Here is a 10,863-nt window from a genome sequence, read left to right on the forward strand (position 1 = left end):
AAGTTCAGAAAGGACTGGTTTAGCTCTTTCGCCACTGTGACTAAAGGACCCCACCACAACCACTGTGAAGGAGGAGAGGTTTATTTGGGGGCACCCAGCTTCAGAGGCCTTAGTCTATAGACTCCGGCTCCAGTCCTCAGGGCTCAACGTGAGGCAGATCATCATGGAGGGAGAGTGTGGCAGAGGGAACCAGCTCACATGGTGACCAGGAAGCAGAAAGGTCTCTCCTGGTCAGGCACCAAATGTATACCCCCAATCCACGTCCCAGTCCCCGCCCCCTCCCCCTCCATCCACACTCCGCCTGCCTCCCGTTACCATGACTCATTCACTGATTAGGTTAAGGCTGGAACCCAGTCATCTCTCCCCTGAACCTTCTTGCATTGTCTTCCGTGGGAGCTTTTGGGGGACACCACATCTAAATCATAACAGACGGATCTCCTGCCAATGCCAGAACTGGAAGCCAGAGAGGAGGGTGAATCACGGCTTTTCCTGTCTTTCTGTGAAACAGGAAGAGACAGGGCCCTGGATCCATGACTAAAGAGTTTCCTAGTCTCGGAAGAAACTGATTTCAGATTCCTTTCCTTGATGCCCTGGAAAAGTGAAAGTCACTAAGACATTTCTGAGGAATAAGGGGGGGGGGTCGTGGGTCTACTCTTGAGACTGATGAAAATCCCCACTTCCTGCTGGTAAAAATGCGTGCTCCTGAGGTCAGTGCTTAGCTGTCACCTCTTGTTTGGTAGAAACTGGCAGAGCCCACAGCTTGTCAGGCTTTGTAGGGTCGAAGGGGTGAGAATTGAAAGAATCCGCGTCTGCACAGCCCCTTCCCTGGGTTTGGAAGACCTTCCCACCTCGCTTCTTGGCCTGGCAAACTCCTACTCATCCTTCGAGGCCCGTCCTTCAAGTGACACTTATATGTCACCATCTCTCTGAAATCTCACTCCACACGCCAGGTGGTGGAGAGAATTTCCCCTTTCGTGTCATCTCTTCCCAAAAATTCATGGTGGCCCTGAGATGACGCCTGCCCACACACCCCTGCCCCATGTCCTCCTCTCCTTCTTCTAAGTTCCCTGCGCCCCCACGCGGCTCTCACTCCCCCTCCAGGCTGGGGCTTTGGCTGCACGTGGGAACCTCAGTCCCCGCAGCAGACGGCACAGCTTGGAAGCCCTGGGGCTCACCCACCCTGGTGTCCCCCGAGGCACCAGCAATGCCATGGAGGCTCAGCTTGTCCACTCGTCCTCCCTCCCTCTGTCACTGCCCAAGCCAAGTCACCACCATCAGCTCTGGGCTGATGTCACGGTCTCCTGATGTCCCCGAGCCTCCCATTCTTTACACAGCAGCTGGATTGAGTTCTTAAAAACACAACTCCGATCACATGGTGGCCCTGTTTTCAAACCATCGGAGCCTTTGAGTGGCTCCTGGGGTACAACCCAGGCTCCTCCTCAAGGAGCAGGAAGTCCCTCCTGCTGCCCCACACTCAGTCCAGCCACAGCGGCCTCCTTCCCTGTTCTCAGTGGCCTGTCCCCTCTGCCCCTATGCCCGAGATAGAGTTCTGGCCAATGGGATGTTAGGAGAGGCCTGAGGAAGATTTTTTTCCTCACCGGTTAGAAGACAGGCTACACGCAGAGATACAGTACTTGTTTCTCCACTAGACAGCCTCATGGAGATGTGCCTAGAGCAGTGGCAGCTGTCTTGTGACCACGAGGAAAGCTAACTATGAACAAACCATTGTCCTGAGGAGAAGACAGTGGAAAAGCAAAAAGGACCCTGACCTTAATCACGTTAGTGAGCATGTAAGTTCACAGATCGTGGGCCTGACCACCTCAGGACTTGCTGTTTCGTTAGGTAATGAATTTGTTATTTAAGCCACACAAATGGGGTTTTATATCAGAGTTTAAGACATTCTGACACACGAGTGTGTAGGTATTTACACACCAGTCGGGAGCCCCCAGGAGGTGGGCGGGCAGACCTCGCTTGCTATGTATGCCCCTGGCCTAGATGTCACCTGCAGGATACAGAAGCTTCAAGGCCACCGACACCCTCAGCTTCTAGTGCATCTGCCCAGGAGGACACCCAAAGCCAGCTCTGTCTAATCTACCTCGTATTTGTTTTCCATCCCCACAAAACAAGTGACACAAACCGAACGCCTTAAAATATCACACTTTGTCCCAGGTCTCCTGGGCTGGGAGTCTGGGTGGGGCATAGCCATCTGTCTGCCCAGGGTGTCAAAGTGCCAGCCAGGATGCGATACCATCCAGAGACTAGGCTAAGGACGCATTGATTTCCAATTAGAGCCCTTGTGCTTTGGGTTTGCTCTCTCGTGCTGCTGTCAGGGTTCATTTCATTATTGCTGCCGGCTCTCTGGAAGCTTCTTCAAGGCCAGCAGTGGAGGCAGGGAGAAGCTGCTTCACTGGGTCTCTCATTTCTAGACCTTTGTAAAGAGTTTACCTGATGAGGTGAGGCCCACCCAGGATAGTCTCTCTTTTGAGACCAGGTGCATTCAGGGTAGTATGGCCATAGTCATCGTCTCCCTTTTGAATAACTTAAAGTCAGGGGCATTAATTATTGCGTGCAAAATAATTTCACCTTTGCCATATTTTAAAAGCAAGTCACAAGTCCTTCCCTCTCAAGGGGAGGGGATTACATAAAGGCAGGGATCATTGGGGGTCACCTTAGAATTCTGCCTGTCACAACCACACAGTTCCAGACTTCTCTGATTCACAGACGAGGTTAGTTTTTCCTACCATGTGCTCTCAGAGAAATCTACCATTCTTGGAGTGTGCTCAACCACGTGGGAGTGCACTCATTTACCTGACTGACCCCAACTAGACTGTGGGGCCACAGTCTATTTTCAAGTTCTATCCATTTTCCTGTGAATGACATAAGTTCATCCCTCTTTATGGCAGAATAAAGCTCCATTGTCTACCTACACCACGTTTTCTTTATCTATTCATCCACCAATGAACACTCAGGTTGGTTCCATAGTTTGGCTACTATGAGTTGTGCTGCTATAAACATGGGGACGCATGTAACACTGTGGTATGATGACTTTAATTCCTTAGGATAAGTACTGAGGAGTGGTATAGCTGGGTCATAGGACGGTTCCATGCCTAGTCTTTTGAGGAGCCTCCACACTGCTTTCCATAGTGGTTGTACCAATTTACAATCCCAGCAACAGTATAAAAGTGTTCCTTTTTCTCCTCATCTTCTGCAGTGTTTATTATTTGTATTCTTGATGACTGCCATTCTGACTGGTGGGAGATGAAATCTCAGTGTAGTTTCAATTTTCATTTCCCTAATTGCTCCTGATGTTGAACATTTTCATATATTTGTTGGCCACCGATAATTTGTGGAAGGTGCTTTTATCTTGTCTGGCTACGTGTACTTGGTCTATCATTTTAAATCAAAATGAGGGCATTTGCAAAGCCATTTTTTTCAGGAACTCCCCTATTAAGCACCTAGAGACCAAGGTCATCTTTACTTGGTACTCCTCATGCATGCCATATCTAGGGGGAAGCACTAAGGAAAAGTTTAGTGAATAATCGAAACTTTGCACATTGACTGTGGCAAGTAAAACACTGGACCCTCAACATAAAATTTCCGTTTCGCGTTGCCCCCATACATCTGAATCCCGTTCATCCTTCAAAGCTGGGTTTAAGCTGGGCAGGGTGGTGCACTCCTGTCATCTCAGCTATTGAGGAGGCTGAGGCAGGAGGATTGCAGGTTCAAGTCCAGCCTTAGCAATTTAGTGAGGCCCCATCTCAAATAAAAAAATGAAAAGGGCTGGGAATGTAGCTCAGTGGTGGAGGGTTTAATCAGCAGTACCTCCAAAAAATAAACATAAAACAAAAAAGCTCCATTTAGACTCACCTCCTACCCAAAGCCCTTCCTGACCTACGAGAGTCCCAGTACTTTTCCTTCCTCTGAGTTCTTTTGTCAAATTTTACGATCAAACCCAAAGCACAAGGGCTCTAATTTTTTTTTCCTGCGACATCTGCGGTAAGCTGTCGTCTACCACATCTGTCTGGCTAGCAATACTTTCTCTGAAGACAGGAAGTGTGCTATTTTTTACATTTTCCACAGAATCTAGTGCCCAATGTCTCCTGTCAAAGTCTTAATGAATACGTGCTGATCTAAAAAAGTTGAAAAGAATAGGGCTGGTCTGGCTGGAGTTGAGTCCTGGACATTTGGGTGACTTTCTCTTGGTGAACACAATTGGCCTTGGTGGTTCTCTCTTCTTTGGAGAATAACGGTGCACTAAGTGCAATCCCGTCCCGAGCTGGGGAGCTCTCTTAGACTTGCTTAAAACTCCTTGGGTCTTTTCTTCCAGGAAAGCACAGGTCTCCAAATAGTTCCTGTGCGTGTTTGTTTGCCACGTCTCCCTCAGGTGAGCGCTCGGAGCCAGGGGGCCTCTACGGAGAAGGAAGCTTGAAGCCACACAGTTAGTTACCTGATGTCACAGGAGGGGACACTATTTCAATTATGACGTGTGTGTGTGTGTGTGTGTGTGTGTTGTGGGTGGGGAAGCTTCATGTGCAGCAGAGTTAGAAATGTAGCAGAATAGATTCTCGTTCACGTTCCCTGAAATGTCCCTAAAACCCAAAACAGTGTCAGGACACATGCTCATCATTGGCTGCATGAATGATGAACAAGTTTCCTATTCGGAAGGGCTCCCACTCCTTCTCTAGCAATGGCCTCACTGGGCCGCAGCAGGAGAAAGGCAGGGCCACCCGGCCATCATGATTCCTGGCTGGGACCATGGTGGGCACCTGCAAACTCTATGTCCAAGAGGTTCCTCTCCTGTGAGTCAGGGTTTAGGGCTGACAGGTATAATATACTCAGGAGGTTTCTACTATGTTCTGCCCTGAAGCCGGGGAAAGCAGAAGTGGCCAGTCTACAAAAAGAGACTGAAGCAGGTGTCCAGGGAGGGGAGGGACAAGAGACAGAGAACCTGCAGTTCCTGAGCCCAGCCTTTCCTGAGACCCATCTGAATTCCTGCCCCAAGCCTAGGCCCTTATAAGAAATTTCAATGTACAATCCGGTTTGCTCTGATGGGGGTTGATGTATGCCTTTCCCTGCTCCCCACACACAGAGAGGAAAAGGAAAGTAGATGTCAGCTCCCGGCCAAAGCGTCCAGGTCCATCAATTTGCTGAAGAGTTGAGAGATCCTCAGGAACAAACACAACCACATATTAGGAATCTCAAAGATGAAGGAAATGGGGAGGCAATGAGGTTCCCCAGGGAACCCTCTAAGGAGCCAAGCTTGCACAGATAATGGAAGACGTGGCTTCTGACCAAGGAAAAACCCAAGTGCTTGGCAGAGATCAAAGGCGGAATATAAGGGGAAAAGAAAAGAAAAAACAAGTAGGATGACCCAAGGTCTTCTTAGAGTCAGAGAGGAAGAAGGGAGGGACTGGCTTGGTGCAGAGGGTGTCAGGTAACAGATGTCAGAGAGAAAAGCAGAAGGCCTCAGCTCTTATTTTCTTTCCAAGTTACGCAGGGAGCTGGAGATGCAGAGGGTGGATGGTGAGAAAGCTGCTAGCTGCTTTAAAGACATTGCAGATTCACTAAGTCCCAGGAACCAAGAGCGCTTGCAAGTGTGGTCTCCAAAACCCCTCCATGCTGTGCACCGGAGGCTGGGATAGAAGCTGGGAAGCTGTCATGGACCGAGCGTGGCTCCATTCTTCCAAACCCGTGAATTCTAGAAGTATCAAAGATTTATGAGCCGACCCCTGGAAGGAATTCTAAAAAGTAGATTATTAAATAAAGGGATTAGAAACAAAAAAGAAAGCTGGCATCTTTAGGAACTGGCAAGTTTGGTAAAAACAAGTCAGATGAAAACAAACTTTTTTTTTTTTTTTCCCCTTTTTTGAGAGGACTTTCCCAATAGGTAGATCAGGAAAGTACCTTATGCAAATGTCAGGGAGACATCTGGACAAGGCATTCCTGAGGACAATTTAACAAATTTAGTTGGCTAAATATTTTACAATTTGGTTGTCTAAATATTATGCCTGCAGAGTCTTCTTCATATTAATGTCACTTCTGCTTTTAGACTTTTTATAAGCCACCTGGGTCAGATTTTACAAATAACCCAAAGCTTGGAGTGAGAACATTGACGTGTACAACAGGATCGTTCCAAAAACTGCCCGACCCACACAAACTCCAAGTTCAAGTTTGGTGAGGATTAAAGTAAAGACCTCCTCCTAAGGGACAGGGACCACTTGACTGACTGGTGGAACAGCGCTTTGGCAGAAGATCTGCCCATTTAAGCGGACCTCGAGCCCACGGGGAGTCAACCGAGTCCTGTGGTCACCCTAAGTGGCTCATGCAACCTTTGGTTACATAAACACAACCACTTCTTGTGGCCGCCGCCTCCTGACTCAACCATCCACCCGAGGCCTGGCGATCGCTGTGCTGGCCAGTGCAGGAGGCTGGTACCAACTCCCCAGCTTGTGACGTCCAGAGAACCGCAGCTGCTCTCGGGGCTCCACGGTCCTTTCCCTGGAACGCTTGGTTCCGACTGGAAGGCGCTGTCTGCGATGCTCCTGTTTCAAACCCTGTCCTTCTCAGATCACAGTTGAATGCCAAAGCAGCCAGGGCTGGAGCATTCTCATTCTCCTCCTCCTTCTCCTCCTCCTCCTCCTCCTCTTCCTCTTCCTCTTCTTCTTCTTTTTACTTTAGTTTTTTTAAAAAATATTTTTATTAGTTACTGATGGACCTTTATTTATTATTTGTTTTATATGTGGTGCTGAGAATCGAACCCAGGGCCTCACACATGCTAGGCAAGCTCTCTACCACTGAGCCCCAGCCCCTACCTTAGGTTTTATTGCAATTTTACATTTTATGGCAATTGGCAGTTTTAAATTAAATATTCCTATGTTAATAGCAAATCTGAGATGGGTAAGTGAATAGACACATGGTAAACAAGTATAGGAAAATATAGATGGGTAGAATATTGGTGGTAGATACACAGAATCCCTGTAGAGAGTTTTCAACTTTTCTCCCTTTAAAAATTCATATAAGAAAATGTTAGAGAAAATGATAATAAATCTAAACAACATGATTTAGGTTGTAATTCGGATTGAGGAGAGGGAAAAGAAGAGTTCAGCACAGGGCAAAGTTAAACTACGGTGTGGTTGCAAAAGAGGCCTCAGCTGATCCTAAGGGTGTTCAGAAGCCAGAAAGACCCTTTCAAACACCAACTGAGTCAAGGGTCCAAAGCCTTTGTACCGGCTGGAGCACTCTTTAGAGTCAGGCCCCCTTCTCTGGGGTTAGGTTCCATTTTGGGCTTTAGGACACCAGCATCTTGGACTTTGTCACCAGGTAATTGGACTGAGTTGATATTTCACATATGATTTTCATAAGTTTTAGCCTTATTTGCAAACCTCCGCCGTTGCTAGGTTTTATTTTTTGTTTTTTTTTTAAAGTTGGGGACTGAACCCCAGGGTGCTTTACCACTGAGCTACATCCCTAGCCCTTCAATTATTTTCTTTTTTTAAATTTTGAGACAGATGATTGGCAGTTTTGCTGAGGCTGGCCTCAAACTTGCAATCCTCCTGCCTCGGGTTCCTGGTACGATGGGACCTGGCTACTAATTTTCTTTTCTTTCGTTGGTTCGCCCTTTAAAAACAGCCTCATTATAAAAAAAAAAAATTATTAATTGCAAAATTGTCAACTTGGTTGCTAACTATAGATTTTTCCAATAGGCATTAAAAGAAACACGCCCTCTGACCCAGTTATTCTACTACTATGAATTTATTTATTTGTGAACGTATCTTATGAATATGTTCACAAATGTTATCAAGAAATGTATAGATAGGAACATTAGTTGATTGGAACATTGTTGTGATACAAAAGAAGTGACCTGAATTCTGTACAATGGAAAACTACACAGCCCATGAACGAAGAATGAGGAAGGGTCCTAATAAGGAACAATGGCTAAAAGAAAAGAGCAAGGTGGAAGATTGTGTTTCAAATGGTACATGTAGAGAGGAGGACGGGCTGGAGATCTATATTTGTATGTGTTTAGAATCTTCTCTGAGAATCTTCTCTGAGAATGCCAATGATCCAATAAAAGTTGTTTCTAATGGGCAGAGTTAGGGTTAAACAGTGACAGCACTGTCAATCCTTGAGCCACAAGGAATATCATGTGTCAAAAGCTAAATGAATTAAAAGAATACAATAATCATTATAATAGATATATTTGCCCACGTACTCCCTAAAATCATTTCACAAGCCACAGATGGTATATATTCCTACCGCAGAAGCACTGCTTTGGTGGATTCAACTAAAGATAAGTAGAATATCAACTTCCCCGACACAGGCTCCGACAAGTTGGGTTTCCCTGCAGGGTTTGAGGGTCCTGGGTTTGAATCTTGACTTCCTGCAGCTGGCTGTGGGGCTGATGGTCCCTTGCTGCCTCACTTTTATTCCGTGGTGTGTTGAGAAAGAGTAATATTAGCCAGGTGCCTGAGCACCTACTTGATAAGGTCGGTCTCTTGCAATCCAGTTATTCCAAGGGAATTTGGGAAAGAGAGAAGTCTGAATCCCTCCCCTCTCAACACCCTTGCCCTGAAGCACGTTCATCAGGCAGACACAGCACATGCTAGGGTGGGTGACCTGAGCAATCACACTTAGAAGGGCCCCACGCTTGATTTATTTCTCTGCTGTCAGCATCTTGAAATTCTTAATAATTCTGAATCACAGGCCCACGTTTGCGTGAGGCCCTGAAAATCTGCCACTTGTCCTGTGTGTGACAGTCAGATCCACATGGTCTCCTCCCACCCACAGCCACTTCCACAGACTGTTTCCTGTTGTTCCTGAAAGCTGCTAAGCCGAGCGCTGCCCACGGGCCCAGCTGAGGTGGTCACTTCTACTGTGGTCTGGGCCCCGTCCGCTAACTCAACTGTCCTGGTCCTGCGTCTCTCAGGACTTCCCCAGAGGACACTGCCAACATCACTCCAGGGGAGACACTCTGGGGTCCTGGTTCCAAGGTCCCCGAGACTTCTAGGGAGCCCTTACTGATCAGACTCTGGGTCTTGAAGTGCCTCGGTGGCTTATAGGACACCACTGTGCTCCATGGAACACTTAGCCTCCTGTGCCCCTCTTGTCCTGCATTTTGACCAAGAAGGCATTGATTCTGGGCTCACAGATCCTGGATTCAAACCCTGGCTCTGTCCTGTACTACTGAGGTAAACATTTCACAAGTCCCTTCTAATCTCAAGAGCCTCAGTTTAGCCATCTGCAAAATGGTTATAAAAGCAATAACCAACTTGCAAAGACTGAAATGCATTCATGACAGGAAGATGAACAATCCGTCTTTGTTTGCTGACCCTCCCTCTGACATTCCACCCTCCTACTCCAGCCAGGCTGAGTTGAGCCAAGGGCTCACAGTGTGCTGGCACCACCTCCCGGGCCAGCTTGTGGACACTCAACTCCACCTCTGTCCACACTCAGGCAGTTTTCTCTCCAGGGCTGGGACCATTTCCTCCTTAGAATTCCTGGCACACAAAGGCTTTGCAGAATACTTTATTGCTCTGTGGTACAATTAAAGCCATAAAATTCAAGACAGGCTACCTAGGGTCATTAAATGCTGTGGAAGTTCCCCTTTTACACAAAACATTGTAAGGCTTTAGCGACGTAAGGCTTTAGCGACGATTGTAATTTTTCACTCCACACAGTTCCTCATTCTTCGGTCTCTCCCTCTCTGGATTGCCTGCTTACGAGCAGCAGGTGAGACATCTGTGCCTTACAGCCACAGCTCTGGTCTCTGTCTGGCTCTCCCCTCTGTCCCTGTCCACTGGGTCAAAGTCCAGGAAGGAAGATCAGGCAGTGAAGGGTTTGAAAGCCCAGAGCTGTGGTTTCCAGCAGGGTCAGGAAGCATATTAAGAAGAAGCTTTTGCAATATTTCCGGCAAAAAAAAAAAAATAATAATAATGCTTAGGCAGCTGTAAGAAGAGAGGATTAAAGCCCAGGGAGAGCCGGAGCTGCACAGGGAGAAGGAGAGGAGGAGTCAGAGAGAGAGAGGAGGCCCTTGGGGTTCCCAGCTTGAGCTGGGAGGCTGGTGACCCTCCTGGTGGCCACAGTGAATGGAAGGTCATCTCATCCCCACACTTTATACCAACAACTCTTCAAATCACGCTTCTGGCCATATTGTGTCCCCAGAGCATCAATCTGAGATTGGGTGACATGGCCCTTTGGGGAGATCCTAACAAGGCAGATGGAGCTCTGGGAAAGAGGAGCCGGGGGGACTGTGAGGAAGTGTCACCCAGGGCAGGAGACCAGCTCTTCAGGGAGCGAGGAGGAGGGGAGACCTTAAGGTCAGGGCAAGGTCACTGGCAGAGCTGGGGCAGTGGATGGAGGAGGCAGAAGTCAGGCCGTGAGGAGCTAAGGAGCTACAGCTATGTAAAAGGTGCTGCTTTCCCATGAACTTTAAAAGGCAGAAGGTGAATCCCATGATTAGTAGGTTTGGTGCTCCTGCAGGTGGAACAGGCACAGGGGAAAGACAGGTGACCTTGGGTCTGCAGCCCTCTGCCCTTGGCCTCCGTGTCTTCCTCATGCTGGGCCCTGTGCGGGTTCAAGAGTCTTTCTAAAACTCGGGCCAGTGTGTGGCAACACCATTCCACTGATGAAACTTGTTTTTCTTCTCCTTTTTCTGTTGCCTTTAGCTGCCTTCCTCCTGAGCAAAGCTGAATTAGGCTGAACCCCAAAATTCACTCTCACAGCGTTCGCCAAATAAGCCACCCAATGCCTGAGGTCCCAGAGAAGTGTCCTTGTCCAGTGGCTAGGGCCTCGGGAGTCCTTCAGAGGCCAGCTGCAAGGCCAAGGCCAAGGGAAATGATATAGACCGTGTCCACACGTGCTTCC

Source organism: Ictidomys tridecemlineatus, chromosome 10 (assembly GCF_052094955.1).
Source record: "Ictidomys tridecemlineatus isolate mIctTri1 chromosome 10, mIctTri1.hap1, whole genome shotgun sequence".
Taxonomy (NCBI): domain Eukaryota; kingdom Metazoa; phylum Chordata; class Mammalia; order Rodentia; family Sciuridae; genus Ictidomys; species Ictidomys tridecemlineatus.